The sequence below is a fragment of the Lithobates pipiens genome, unplaced genomic scaffold (genome assembly GCF_037356315.1).
Source record: "Lithobates pipiens isolate NorthernLeopardFrog02 unplaced genomic scaffold, aLitPip1_a1.2 Scaffold_13, whole genome shotgun sequence".
NCBI classification, from domain to species: domain Eukaryota; kingdom Metazoa; phylum Chordata; class Amphibia; order Anura; family Ranidae; genus Lithobates; species Lithobates pipiens.
The window spans coordinates 482338805-482354668 of NW_027507718.1; positions in this window are offsets into that span (position 1 = coordinate 482338805).

Genomic DNA, 15864 nt, shown 5'->3' on the forward strand with positions numbered 1-15864 from the left:
AGCTGCCGCGCGTGTCGACTCCCGTGCGCATGCGCGGGAGTGACGTCATCGCGGCTTCGCCGAATGACAGCGGCGGAGCTGCGAGACGCCACCAACAAGATGGATGCGGCGGACTACAGGGGACAGCGGCGACTTCACTGGCTCCTGTGTCAGGTAAGTGATACATAATGGGCTACTATGCGATGCATTGTAGTCCATTATGCTTTACCTTTGCAGGGAATGAAAGAGGAAGTAAACTCATCAGGGTTTACTTCCTCTTTAAAGTCCCAATTCTGTTCTCTCCTCTCATATAATATTGATAGGGATGGAGGCAGGCATTCCTTTAGTGCCAGCCTCATTTAAAGTCCCGAAAATCGACTTTCTATTTTCCTTCAATGATTATCACATCTTTTCATTGTGCACATGTCTAATCAGCCCACACCTGTGTACTTCCTGAAGTCTTTCTGAGGTGTTCAAGCCCTCTGTGTTTAGGTGTAAACCCCTGCCATCTGCTGAACAACAGTAGTGAGCACTGTGGCATAGTCACACTTTAGAAGCACACCTGGCTTCAATCAGTGGAGCTTATACTGAGATGGGAGCATGCCGATTGGACGCTGCTGCCTTGGATGACCCGGCAGCCACCTTTAATAAGGGCAGTGCTTATACAAGCACTGACTCCCTACAGTTGGCGCGCATTCAGCATGATGGGTAGGTCGGGGACAGAGCCTCCACTGGTTAGGGACAGCTGGATTAGCTTAGGGACAGGTTCCTGTGGAGGAAGGATTGAGTAGGGACTGTCCATGTGTCTTGAGCCCCGTTACGAGTCTGCTTTCCAGCGGCCTCCTCTGTCAGATGCTTTCTGGTATCTACAGTGTTCACAGATGTCTCTTGCCTGGTTTATTGTAAGTCTTCCGGTCTGGTGTGGCCGTGTCTTCAGATCCTGTTGTACTTCTTCAGCATTATCACACCAATCCACATTACCACATTAACTAGTCTTCGCGTGAGTTCTCTTAACCCGTGGGCAGTGAATCTGGGCCCCACCAACATGCTGATTGTCCTGGCCTCCACATGCACTGACCTAATTTTGGCCCAAGAATGTGTTACTGTTTTCTGGTCTTATTTGAACTATTGGCTGGGAGTGGGAGAGTGGGGCCACTTTCTAATGGCTGGGGATATATTCATGAGGCTTTTTGAGGTGTCTAAAGAGGAGATCAGAACGTGGCCACATCATGTGCAGGTAAAATAACAGACCAAGAGATAAAATTAAAATTCCAATAACTGCTGTATTTTAGTGAATTGACCCTGAAGCAGTGGCCTCCAAACTGTGACCCTCTGCTTGCCTTTATCCGGCCCTCTAGGCACTATTTCTTCCACTGATACGAGAATCTGTTCCTTCTACTAACATCAACGATGAGGCACCATTCCTTGCACTGACACCAATGATGGGATCTTATTCTTCCCACTGACACCAACAATGGGGCACTATTCCTTCCACTGACACCAATGATGGGGCATTATTACCCCCCACTGACACCGATGATGTAGCATTGTTCATCCTACTGACACCAACTATAGGGCACCATTCCTCCCACTAACACCAAAGGATTGGGTACTATTCCTCCCACTAGTAACAATAATGGGGTATGATTCCTCCCATCGACACCAATGATGGGACACTAGTCCTTCCACTGACACCATGGATGAGGCACTATGCCTTCCATTCATACCAATGATGGGTCACTAGTCCTTCCACTGACACCAAGGACGAGGCACTATGCCTTCCACTGATACCAATGATGGGGCACTAGTCCTTCTACTGACACCAAAGATGGGGCACTATTCTCCCCACTAATAACAATGATTGAGTAAGATTGCTCCCATTGACACCAATGACGGGGCACTGACACCTAGGATGAAGCACTATGGCCTCCATTGATACCAATGATGGGGTACTAGTCCTTCCACTGACACCAAAGATGAGGCACTACGCCTTCCAGTGACACCAAGGATAGGGCACAATCCCCCCTCCCACTAATAACAATGATGGAGTATGATTCCTCTCACTGACACCAATGATGGGGCACTATTACTTCCACTGACACCAATGATTGAGCATTATTCCTATAATTGACACCAATGATGGAGCACTATTCCTTCCACTGACACCAATGATGGGCCACTGATTCCCACTAATAGCAATGATGGGGGACTATTCCTCTTCCCGATGACCACAGGCACTATGTATTTTTTTTACTTTCACTGACCACGAAGCCTGAGCCACATTTTACTCCCATTGATGGCGAGACATTTTCTACTTCCACTGACCATTATCCAGCCCCCCCCCCCAAATCTAAAAGACAGTACACTGGCCCTTTGTTTAGAAAGTTTGTAGACCCGTGCCCTAAAGAGAAGATGACTGTCTAGCATCAATATCTAATATAGTTTTGAACAAACTCTCCCTTTATTGTGTCACCACTTAGAAAATATGCATGCATGCACATAGTCCCGAATGAGCTTTTCCTTTAAAAAGAACAGTGTAAGCGTCACTATTTAATATAAATCCTTGCCAACCGGAGTGTTCTATTGATTGCAGTTCCATATTTTACCTCCGTAACCATGGCCGCGGGACCAGTGGACCCAATCGCCGCTGGTGTCCCGCGATCGAGTCACAGAGCTGAAGAAGGAGAGGTCTGTGTAAACAAACCTCTCCCCGTGATTCCTACTGAGCCTGTCACTGATCGTCTGTTCCCTGTTATAGGGAAAGACGATCAGTGACGTCAGATGCCAAGCCACACCCCCTACAGTTTAAAAAAAAACACACACACCTAACCCCTCCCCGCCCCCTAGTGGTTAACTCCTTCACTGCATTTAAATAGCACTGATTGCTATATAAATGACAATGGTCCCAAAAATGTGTCAAAAATGTCCAATGTGTCCGCCATAATGTCGCAGTCACAATAAAAATCGCTGATCACCGCCATTACTAGTAAAAAAATTTTTTTTATAAAAATGCTATAAAACTATCCCCTATTTTGTAAACGCTATAACTTTTGCACAAACGTATCAATAATCGCTAATTTCTTTTTTTTTTTTACCAAAAATATGTAGAAGAATACGTATCGACCTAAACTGAGGAAAAAAAATGTTTTTTATATATTTTTTGGGGATATTTATTATAGCATAAAGTAGAAAATATAGCATTTTTTTCAAAATTGTCGCTCTATTTTTGTTCATAGTGCAAAAAATAAAAACCGCCGAGTTAATCAATTACCACCAAAAGAAAGCTCTATTTTTGGAAAAAAAGGACAACAATTTTGTTTGGGAGCCACGTTGCATGACCACGCAATTGTCAGTTAAAGCGACGCAGTGCCGAATCGCAAAAAGGGGCCTGGTCCTTTGGTCCGGGGCTTAAGTGGTTAAGCTGTACGACTCCTTTAATAGCAGACTTTTCAGAAGTTCCAACCAGGTCAAACTAACCACTTCAGAAAATAATAAAAAACATGCCCTGGTAGATTGCATTTCCATACCTAAGGAGCCTAGAGGTCTAAAAATACCATCAATTTTACCCTGTCTGGAAATAATGCAAAATATGGTGCGTGTTTACTGACTGCATAGGTAAATTGTTACAAAAGAAGCCATTTTCCATGCGAATTATGCGCAGGTGTAGGAATGCTTTTGAAGCTCACGTGTGGGGCCTTTTAGGGCCGGTTTAGGCATATTTTTTTTTTTTTTTTTTATGACATCATACCAAAGACTATTGATACCAATCTCACGATCTCTGAAGGGAAGCAGCGATGCTCTGATTATTAGAATTATTGTTTATCATGAACTTAATTGAAGGAGTTGTTGATTAGAAGATCTCTCCCACCTTGGCTGTGGATTGGTGGCATCTGGATGGAGCGTTGCTTGCTTTAGTGAAAAACTCCATGCTGGCAGTGACCTTTCCACCTCCACCAAAAGAAAAACAGCAGAAGCAGATCCATTTCCACTCCGCTGCTGACTAAGGCTGAACAACGCAAGTCTTGCCTGAACCACAATATTCAAAGAATATCTCCAGCCTTGATTGTTTTGGCGAACGCTCAGGAATTTCCTTCCTCGCCTGAGGGCCTGGAAATTAATACTTGATGTGTTTTTAATTTCTTTTTTTTTCTTAACAAGTAAATGAAGTGTTCTTTTTAACGTGTTTAAAACAAGAAAAATTCCTAAATGTTTGGATCCATCCAAATGCGATGTAAGACATCTTTTGGAAACCAGCAACTGGCAAGACAGATGGTGCTAGAAGACTATTGGCTGTCACAGGGAGGCATCAGCAGTAAATGGTGGGGGCGGCCTGTGCCATTAGGGAATTGGTAGTTGCCTATTCAAGTTTCAAATAAATCCATGTGGGTGTGACCCATAGATTGCTCTGTTGAGAAAGGAAGTACAGTAATTCCTCAGATTGCGAGTAAAGTGTTTAACGATTGCGAGTAACGGATTTAACGAGTATTTCGCAATATGAGCTATTATTTTTTTTAAATCCTGACTCGGTTTGTGAGCAGGATTCAAGCCTCTGCGGTATGCAGTACCGAATTCGGCTAGAGGTGCGGGGGCACCAGTGACATTTGGAGCCGCTTGGATGCACTTGGATGCACTTGGATGCACTCTGAAACATACGGCAACACTCTTTTCCTGAGTGTTTCCCAGTCTCTCCAAGCATTTCCGAGTGCATCTGAGCATCTCCGAACAGTTTACAAGTGTCACCGGCACCCCCCAAACCTCTGGCCACATGTGGTATTGCATACAATAGAAGTCACTGTGGAACAAATTCTCTGAGTTTCCATTGACTTCTATGGGGAAAATCGCTTTGATATACGAGTGCTTTGGATTACAAGCATTCTACTGGAACGAATTATGCTCGTAATCCAAGGTACCACTGTATATAAATAGGGGGAAAGACAGCTATATGGACTAAGAAACACCATATTACCAAAAGTAAAGCATCCCAGCCTTAGTCGGTAGGGTTCAATATTGAGTTTGCCCACCCTTTGCAGCTATAACAGCTTCAACTCTTCTGGGAAGGCTGTCCACAAGGTTTAGGAGTGTGTCTATGGGAATGCTTGACCATTCTTCCAGAAGCGCATTTGTGAGGTCAGGCACTGATGTTGGATGAGAAGGCTTGCAGTCTCCACTCTAATTCATTCCAAAGGTGTTCTATCGGCTCAATCTATGGCCCAAATCGCACTGCACAGACATTGCATGTGATGTGCACAGGAATGTAAGCAGGGGCGGACTGACCATTGGGCCACTCGGGCACTGCCCGAGGGCCCCGTGCCACTAGGGGGCCCCATCAGGGTTGCCAGCCTCAGTAAAACCACTGAAAGTATGTAAAAATCTGTGTTTTTTTTACATCTGTCTCTCCAGTACCTTCTCAGTCAATAGAAACATGTCTGTTTATACTGTGTGTGTGTATACTGTGTGGCTCCATAATGTCTGATTGCCTGGGGACCCCATAATCTCCTATTGCCCGGGGGCCCCATGAGTTGTCAGTCCGCCCCTGAATGTAAGTTGGTGATTGGCAAAGTTGGTGTTCAAACCCCCCAAGAGCCAAAAATCAAATGCAAGGTGTCTTTGCTCTACGGCAGCGCTGCGGTCAGTAGCTGCAGCAAGTGTAACAGATCATAAGGCATACACGCAAGCACATTGTGTTACACCGCTGGGCCAGTCTGTTGGGCTCGGGCTAAGGCTGGCAGATCAATCACCAGGCAGCACACTGAGCACAGCAGGAGCAGACCTGTCCACTGCTCTCTACATACTGTATTCCAATTGGTTTGTAAGGTCCCTTCCCATCTTGGGCTTGGGGGAGGAGCTTTGCCTGGGCCCTGGAGTGCAGAGTGCTTGTACAGTTTTGTGTCAAAGTTAAAGGGGTTGTAAACCCTCAAGGTTTTTCACCTTGATGCATTCTATGCATTAAGGTGAAAAACCTTTTGTAGTGCAGCAGCCCCCCAGAGCCCTCCCTTTTACTTACCTGAACCTGATCTTTCCAGCCATGGGGATGAGCACAAGAGCTCCAGCCGCTGTCTTGGGTCCTCATTGGCTCCCGCTGCTGTCAAGCAAATGCAGTGACATGGGGGCGGGGCCAAGTCCTGCTGTCTGCGTCAATAGACACAGTCGCTGGCCCCGTCACCTGATATGGAGTTAAAGGGGAAGCCATATCCCCAAAAAACGGCATGGGGTCCCCCCCTAGGTCCATATCAGACCCTTATCCGAGCATGCAACCCGGCCGGTCAGGAAAGGGGGTGGGGACGAGCGAGCGGCTCCCCCCCTCCTGAGCCGTACCAGGCCGCGTGCCCTCAACATGGGGGGTGCTTTGGGGAAGGGGGGCCACGTGGACCCCCCACCCCAAAGCACCTTGTCCCCATGTTGATGAGGACAAGGGCATCTTCCCGACAACCCTGGCCATTGGTTGTTGGGTCTGCGGGCGGGGGGCTTATCGGAATCCGGGAGCCCCCTTTAATAAGGGGGCCCCTGGATCCCGGCCCCCCACTCTATGTGAATGAGTATGGGGTACAATGTACCCCTACCCATTCACCTGTGAAAAAAATAAAAAAAAAACACAACACACAAGGGTTAAAATAGTTTATTGCACAGCTCCGGGGGTCTTCTTCCATCTTTGGGGGTCTTCTCGCCAGACTTCTCCGCTATCTTCTGCTAGCTCTTTTACTAGCATAGGAGAACGGCTTTCTTCTTCATCGCCGCCCTCTTCTTCCGACTTTGGGGGTCTTGTCCCCCTCTTCGGTTCTTCTTGCCGGGCCTCCGCGCCTTCTTCTAGCTCTTTTACAAGCGGTGGCCCAGTCTTCTGTCGCTGCTGTCGCCGCCTTCTGTTCTTCTTCTCTTCTTCTGTTCTTCGCCGTAGGGCTTCCCCTTTAACTCCATACCAGGTGACAGGGCCAGCGATGCTTCCTTCGCTGGTCCCGGCTACCTGGAACCGCGCTCAAAATTAACAGACTTTTCTCCGTGCGGGAAAAGTCAGTTCATTTCAAAAGTACGGCGGACTAGCAAACACGCGGCCGTATTGTCCGCCGGACTGCGAGTCCGGCGGACATATTTTGGTGCAAAACTACTTTCTTAGTCCGCCGGACTTTTCCACCGGATTGTTTGATCGTGTGTACGCGGCATAAGGAAAAGTCAGTGAATTCCTGGCTGGTAATTTTTAATTAATGGAGAATTAACATTCATGAAATCTAGAAATGCAGTGCACATTTTCTTCTTCTTTAATGGGATAATAATGAAGCTGCTTTGCTGGTGATACTGATGGAGTTATTACAAACTTATTTTCAAGGGCTATTTTTTTCTAGTGATATCAAGAATAATATTATTATGTTTTTTTTTTAAAGTTACCACAACACCATTATCCTGTAGTTTTTAAGATCGTCCCTTGTTAATTTTACATTGTATTTTTTTAAATGTAACTGCCTACTCCCAAACTGTCATTTGAAGTAAAACACATAGCCAAGTATTATTTTACACAATTTTTTTATTGTGCATTAAAAAAAGAAAACAAATAAAATAGACATGCTATCTACCAATATAATTTAACCAAAAAGTACATTCTATGCATCCAAAAATATAGAAAATATACAGAATCAAATCATTATTAAACCTAAAAATTAAATAAAAGCCTCATGCATGTGTCCTGCTTCTTAATATAGGGGGTCACCAGTGCCAAGAGTTGGTGAAAGCAGGGGTCCGCCATCCAGAGATAATTCTGAAAATCATCCGGATTATTCTCCTGGAGCTCCCACAACAAAGGCATATGACATAATTGTTCACGATTAATAAACCAACCAATTTTTGTTCCAAGAAATCCTCCTCCTCATGTTCCTGGACTGGACTTGGGTCAAAGCAATAACTCCAAGGCCAATAATAAATAGCAAGTTATCTCCTCCAATTCCAACATGGCTGTTTGAGGGACGGCCATTCAGAAACGAACTGAAAAGCACAAAATGAAAAGCGAGAATCAACACTCACCAAACTTTTACTAACACGAAATTAGCAGAAGGAGCCCAAAGGGTGGTGCTAAAGAGCTGAAAAACCACGTAGTGTCACTTTGTTCATGTTTGTTGACCAACTGTGTACCTTTTTGTATGCAAGACAAGTTGCTGGCCAATGCCCGTCAGACAAAAGTCACAGGTTTTAACTCCAGAAAATCCGATCTTGTGTACGAGGCTTAATTCTCAGTATCTGTTCTTATTCTGTATGTATGGACTCTGCACAGTACCCCTTCTCTTGTCCTGTATGTTGGGTTAACAAAACATCAGTAAATGCTTTCCACAAGATGGTGCCCTTTCTAACTGCCTAGTAAGATTGGCTATTACAGTGCACCAACCTGAGGTTGGTAGTGCATTTTTTTTTTAAGTTAGAAAAGTCAGTCAGAGCTCTGTCTGACACAAAATGGTGCATTTTGCACCAGTATAGCCAACCTCACTGAGGAGGTGCAAAGGGCACCATGTCCTTGTAGGTATGCAGTGCACTTACTTTGCACCTATTCAGTTTGGACACTAATGCCCTGTAGGATTTTACGACAACAAAACCATGTTTTTTTTCCAAAGCATGTTGGCTCAAACTTGTCTTGCAAACACACGGTCACACAAATGTTGTCGGAAATTTTGAACGTCAAGAACGTGGTGCTGTAGAACACGTACGACGAGCCGAGAAAAATTAAGTTCAATAGCCAGTGTGGCTCTTCTGCTTCTGCAAAACAAGTTTTGTTGTCTGAAAATTTGAGAACCTACTCTCAAACATTTGTTGGTAGAAATTCCGACAACAAATGCTCTATGGAGTATACACACAGTCGGATTTTCCGACAACAAGCTCACATCCAGCATTTGTTGTTGGAAAATCCTATCGTGTGTACAGGGCATAAGAAGGAAAAAACTGAAATTGCGTTTGATTTTCTAGAGGACCTGAGAAAATAGAATTAACCACCTCAGCCCCGGACCATTTTGCTGGTCAAAGACCAGACCACTTTTTGCGATTCGGCACTGCGTCGCTTTAACTGACAATTGTGCGGTCATGCGACGTGGCTCCCAAACAAAATTGGCGTCCTTTTTTTCCCACAAATAGAGCTTTCTTTTGGTGGTATTTGATCACCTCTGCAGTTTTTATTTTTTGTGCTATAAACAAAAATAGAGTGACAATTTTGAAAAAAACGCATTATTTTTTACTTTTTGTTATAATAAATATCCCCCAAAAATATATAAAAAAAACATTATTTTCCCTCAGTTTAGGCCGATACATATTCTTCTACATATTTTTGGTAAAAAATCGCAATAAGCGATTATTGATTGATTTGCGCAAAAGTTATAGCGTTTACAAAATAGGGGATAGTTTTATGGCATTTTTATTAATAATTTTTTTTTTACTAGTAATGGCGGCGATCAGTGATTTTTATTGTGACTGCGACATTATGGCGGACACATCGGACATTTTTGACACATTTTGGGGACCATTGTCATTTATACAGCAATCACTGCTATATAAATGCAGTGATCCCTGTGTAAATGACACTGGCAGTGAAGGGGTTAACCAGTGGGTGGCAGTGTAGGGGTTAAGTGTTCCTAGGGGTGTGTTACTAACTGTGGGGGGCTGGGCTTTCATTTAGTGAACACTGATCTCTGCTCCAATCACATGGAGCAGAGATCAGTGTCACTAGTTGCTAGGCAGAATGGGGAAATGCTGTTTACAACGGCATTTCTCCATTCAGCCGCCCGTGAGATGATCGCGGGTATGGCTGCGGCGATCGAGTCCGCGGGACCCGCAACCGGACTCACGGGGGTCCTGACCGGCGCGCTCGCAATGGCAGGGCGGCATTAAAGATTGGACGTACCTGTATGCCAATATGCCTGGCCGTGCCATTCTGCCGATGTACATCGGCGTGCGCCGGTTTATATGCAAGTTATTGTCATAAAAAGTGTTTGGGGACCCGGGTCCTGCCAGGACATTGATACATGTCCCAAAGGGCCTGGTAATGGACTGCGGGGGAACCCATGCCATTTTTTTCAATGAGTTATCTATATTGCCGAAACCAGAGCCACGATCAGTTTTAAATTACTTTTTTCCTTTAGGAATGTAATTTTTCTGTGGTACTATTCTAAAAACGGGAAAACTGCAACACTTTACAGGCATACTAAGGACACCCCTCAGGCATGATGTTTAAAGGAATATTTCATTTTTATTGCTTCACTTTAAGCATTATTAAAATCTCTGCTCTCGAAAAAATGGCCATTTTTAAAACTTTTTTGTATTGATACATGTCCCCTGTGGCAGGACCCGGGTCCCCAAACACTTTTTTATGACAATAACTTGCATATAAGCCTTTAAAATTAGCACTTTTGTTTTTTCATGTTAGTGTCCCATAGACTTTAATGGTGTTCCACAGATTTTGAATTTGCAGCGAATACCACATATTGTTCGTTGTTCGCTGAATGTCCAAACAACCAAAGCTCGGCCCGAACTTATGCTTGGGCCAAACCGATTGCCCATCCCTACAGTAGAGTCACGTCTGACAATTTCTCAGACACATGGGATAATGGTAGCTGAAAATTTGTGTCATGGAGGGAGCTTAGGTGGAGATTAGCAGGGGGCTTGTCTTGTCAGAATACAGCTCTGCACGTTCCTTAATTTCTCTGTGAAGGGGGGGGGTCACTTATCTCCAGTTAGCTCATACACAGTATCCTCATCCACCCCTATGTGCCGCTGAAAAAGAAAGAAAGATTTTTAACATGATCTGCCCCTTCTAAAGGGTCTAGGAAGATGAAAACAGCAGATACACATGTAAAACTTATGTAGGGAGATTTGTTTCATCCCTGTGTATCATCTGAGGCTGTTCATTTCACTTGGTATAGGAGTAGGTCTACATCCACTCATGTATTGCTTATTAGGGGCAACATCTCCTGCCCTGCCCACAAGTGCTCAGGTCCTATGTATGTTAGGTTTGTCTATGCATACTCTGCATTTGTCTGTGTTTATGTGGAGTCTTTTGTAAAAGCTTCTTTTATTCTTTTAACCACTTCAGCCCCGAACCATTTTGCTGGTCAAAGAGCAGACTACTTTTTGCGATTTTGCGATTCGGCACTGCGTCGTTTTAACTGACAATTGCGCGGTCATGCGTGGCTCCCAAACAAAATTGATGTCCTTTTTTTCCCACAAATAGAGCTTTCTTTTGGTGATATTTGATCACCCCTGCGGTTTTTATTTTTTGCGCTATAAACAAAAATAGAGCGACAATTTTGAAAAAAACACATTATTTTTTACTTTTTGTTATAATAAATATCCCCCAAAAATATATAAAAAAACATTTTTTTCCCTCAGTTTAGGCCGATACGTATTCTTCTACATATTTTTGGTAAAAAAAATCACAATAAGCGATTATTGATTGGTTTGCGCAAAAGTTACAGCATTTACAAAATAGGGGATAGTTTTATGGCATTTTTATTAATAATTTTTTTTTTTACTAGTAATGGCGGCGATCAGCAATTTTTATTGTGACTGCGACATTATGGCGGACACATTGGACATTTTTGACACAATTTTGGGACCATTGTCATTTATACAGCAATCACTGCTATATAAATTCATGATTCCTGTGTAAATGACACTGGCAGTGAAGGGGTTAAGTGTTCCTAGGGGTGTGTTACTAACTGTTGGGGGCTGGGCTTTAATTTAGTGAACACATGGAGCAGAGATCAGCGTCATTAGTTGCTAGGCAGAACGGGGAGATGCTGTTTACAACGGCATTTCCTCATTCAGCCGCCCCGTGAGATGAACGTGGGTATGCCCGCGGCGATCGAGTCCGCAGGACCCACGACCGGACTCACGGGGGTCCCGACCAGCACGCGAATGGGCCGCCGGCGGCGCGCTCGCGATGGCAGGGCAGCAAATTTAAAGGGACATACAGGTATGCCCATTTGCCTGCCCGAGCCATTCTGCCGACGTACTTCGGCGTGCGCTGGTCGGGAACCAGTTAATAAAGTTTATTGCTCCAGCTCTTTCCAGACTGTGTAAAGGATTGATCTCCAGCCTAACAGAGTCTACACAATCCAGGCAGAGAGCATATTTGCAGGACAGAGACTGCAGTGCAATTTATTTTGCTCTGCACATTTTTTAACCAAATCCCACCCGGCCTATAGCAGAATGACGGTTTGGCGGGGTATCAATTATCCTGATCGGGTGTCATATGACATCCAGCAGGATAAGTCGCTCGTCCGTGCCCCCGGGGCATGCAGAGCGGCGATCGGTGGTGCGGTGTGTCTCTGTGACACATCACATCTCCGATCACAGTAAAAAGCCCAAGACGTAGGCTCTTTACCACGTGATCAGCTGTGACCAATCACAGCAGTACCCGGAAATGCCAATAATCGGTTTCTTCAGCTGGCGCTGACAAGGCACGAATAGAAGAGAGCCGATCAGCCGCTCTACTGACAGGGGAGTCTACTCTGATATTCAACGCATTGATTATCATCGCAGCCCCCATCAAAGGTGCCCACAACTGATGCCAATCCATACCTATCAGACACCAACCAGTGCAAATAAAAATGCCAATCAGTGCACATTACAGATACCAATCAGTACCAATCACAAATGCCAATCAGTGCCCATCAATAATGCCTTTGAGTGCCCATCACAGATGCCAATCAATGCCCATCAGTAATGCCTGCCATTGCTGCCTATCAGTGTCATCTATCAGTGCCCATTAGTGTCCATCAGTGCTTCCTATCAGTGCCCATCAGTGTCCATCAGTTCCACCTATCAGTGCCCATTAGTGCTGCATATCAGTGCTGCCTATTAGTGCCCATCAGTGCTACTTATCAGCGCTGCCTATCTGTGTTGCATATCAGTGCCTCCTCATCAGTGCCACCATATCAGTGCCATCCCATCAGTGCCCATCAGTGCCATCTCATCAGTGCCTGTCAGTGAAGGAAAAAATTTACTTATTTACAAAATGTTATAATAGACACTAAGAAAATCTTCTTTTTTTTTTTGTAAAATGTTGGTCTTTTTTAATTTGTTTAGCAAATTAATAAATAAAAATCCCAGGGTGATCAAATACCAAACAAAAGCTCCACTTGTGGGGAAAAAAAAGATAAAAATTTAATAGGGGTTCAGTGTAGCATGACCACGCAATTGTCATTGAAAGTGGTACAGCGCTGAAATCTGAAAACTGGTCTGGGCAGGAAGGGGATGAAAGTGCCCGTATTGAAGTGGTGAAACATCTTTGAAGATTTGGCATCACAGATCTTAGCGCCAGCAGCTTTTTACAGATACTTCTGAGTGCAGAGTTTCCCCTCATATACCAAGTTTTGTTCACTGACATCATTAATTATTTTTACCCCCTACTAGGCACCATTGTTCCTTCCCGCCGCTCTGAGTACTACTGTAACCCCCCCCCCCCTTCCCCACAGGACACTACTGATTCCCGTAACCCACACTAGCACAATTGTTCCCCACACTGGCCACTATTTTTCTGTTTACAAACGATGCAACTATTTTTTCAACACCCCCCAAGTGTTTATTATTTCTCGCCCACCTTCCACTGGCAACTAAGGCTGGGCATACACACTCAATTTTCTTGCACAATTTTCCTTTAGATTTACCAAAAACTATATAATATAAGGTCAAAACAAAACAACTTTCAATTGTATCCAGTTACACAGGCCTTTGCACTACTAAATCTAAAGGAAAGGCACTTTTGTTTCTTCCACCCTTCGTCGAGCACTATTGTTCCCCCCACCCTCTGCTGGGCAACACTGTTCTTCTTACCTCGACCGGGGACTAGTGTTCCCTCAAGCCACTCTGGGCATTGTTGTTCTCCCCACCGGAAACCTTTGTCCCTTCCACAGAGCATTATTGTTCCCACCCACCTCCGAATAGGCAGTATTGTCCTCCTTGTTAAGCTTTACTGTTCCGTCCACCAACTTCCTAGTATCAATGTCCCCTGTGACCCTCTCTGAGAATCAATGTTGCCCCTTCACATTCCACTGACCTCAAATGTCGCTACACCACACTTGACTGGCACCAATACCCCGCCCTCCCCCTACTGACCTCTGACGTCAGTGTATTCTTCCCTTCATGGCCACTTTAAGTGCAACTAAACTGTACCTGAACACCACAAACTAAAGATGCTATTGAATTAAATTTTAATATTCAAGGCCAACTCAACTCAAACCCATCAATCCATATCTCCATGCTTTAGTTTGCTGAGAAATCACTGTGACAGACACCCCCTAGCATTTCTAGCATTACAGACCCACCCAATTTTCTGTCATCGGGTGCTGAACTGTTTTTCCAATACCCAGCGCCAGTATCAAGCCTTTGACTAGCACAGTGCCCATAAAGAAAAGTGGGGAAATCTGTCCATACTTCTTGTTTCTGGTCATGTGATGCTGATCTGGGGTCTGAATTAAAGTTTAACAGGGGTTGATCTAAAGAGAAATGTAAAGGGGGTGCTAATCTGGGGTTTGAAAAGAAGTTGAATCTCCTTACTAGGGTGAGTGGATGTACCTGTACTCTTGTTAGCATGCCCACAAAGTGCCTGCTCCCACTCTCATTAGACAATGGAGAACAATGGAGAACATTGACTAAAGGCACAGAGACAATTGGGATGGCTCTGTGCCATGGGATAGAGGTGCGATGACAATCACAGTGATCACCAATGGTGACAGGTACTTGGGTACTCTGATGGGCTGGTGACAGGTACTCGAGTACTCTAATGGGCTGGTGACAGGTAGTCGGTTACTCTGATGGCCTGGTGGCAGGTACTAGGGTACTTTGATGGCCTGGTGACAGGTACTCAGGTATTGGGCTAGAGCTAGGTACTCAGGTACTCTGATGGGCTGGTGACTGGTATTCAGGTACTATGAAGGGCGGTGCCAGGTACTCAGGTACTCGCTACTCATATGGACTGTGACAGGTACTCAGGTACTCATCTGGACTGTGGCAGGTACTCGGGTACTCTGATGGACTGTGACAGGTACTCGGGTATACCCAGATGGACTGTGACGGGTACTCTGGTACTCTGATGGACTGTGACAGGTACTCGGGTATTCTGATGGACTGTAACAGGTACTCGGGTACTCTGATGGACTGTGACAGGTACTCGGGTACTCTGATGGACTGTGACAGGTACTCGGGTACTCTGATGGACTGTGACAGGTACTCGGGTACTCTGATGGACTGTGACAGGTACTCGGGTACTCTGATGGATTCTGACAGGTACTAGGGCACTCTGATGGACTGACAGGTACTCGGGTACTCAGATGGACTGTCACGTACCTGGTGGACGAGCCTGGAGTGCAGGGAGCGGCCCCTCGTAGCCCCTGGCTCAAGAACCCCTGGAGGTGGAGACAGAGATTCGAAAGTTCAGGGGGCACAAGTGCCTGGCAGGTGTTGGTAGGTCCGGACGACAACAGCAACACGGATGGCAGTCGGCAGGAGACAGCAGGAGCAGACTGATGGACTGGCAAGGTGGTGGTTGTCAGTGGAGACAGCGGACACTGGCAGGTCAAGACAGGAACAGCAGGCACAAGCAGATCCGGATGGATCAGTAGGCAGCAGAGTAGTCAGGTACAGGCAGGGTCGGCAGCAGGCGGGCAACACAGTACAAGGGCAGAGGCAGAGACGTGGTCAGGCAGGCAGGTAGTCGGTGGCAGGCAGCAGGCAAACGTGGTCAAGAACAAGCCGGGTCACAGGAATCAAACTAGCAGGTAACAGGTAAACAGAATCTCAGAACACGCTGTAGACTGGACAGCGAGGGGAGAGTGGAAACCGAGTCCTTAAGAAGCCTTTAGGGCGCCAAACCGGTCGCACGACGGGTCTGCGTGCCCCCGTAGGAGGTCGTGCGCCCGTTCG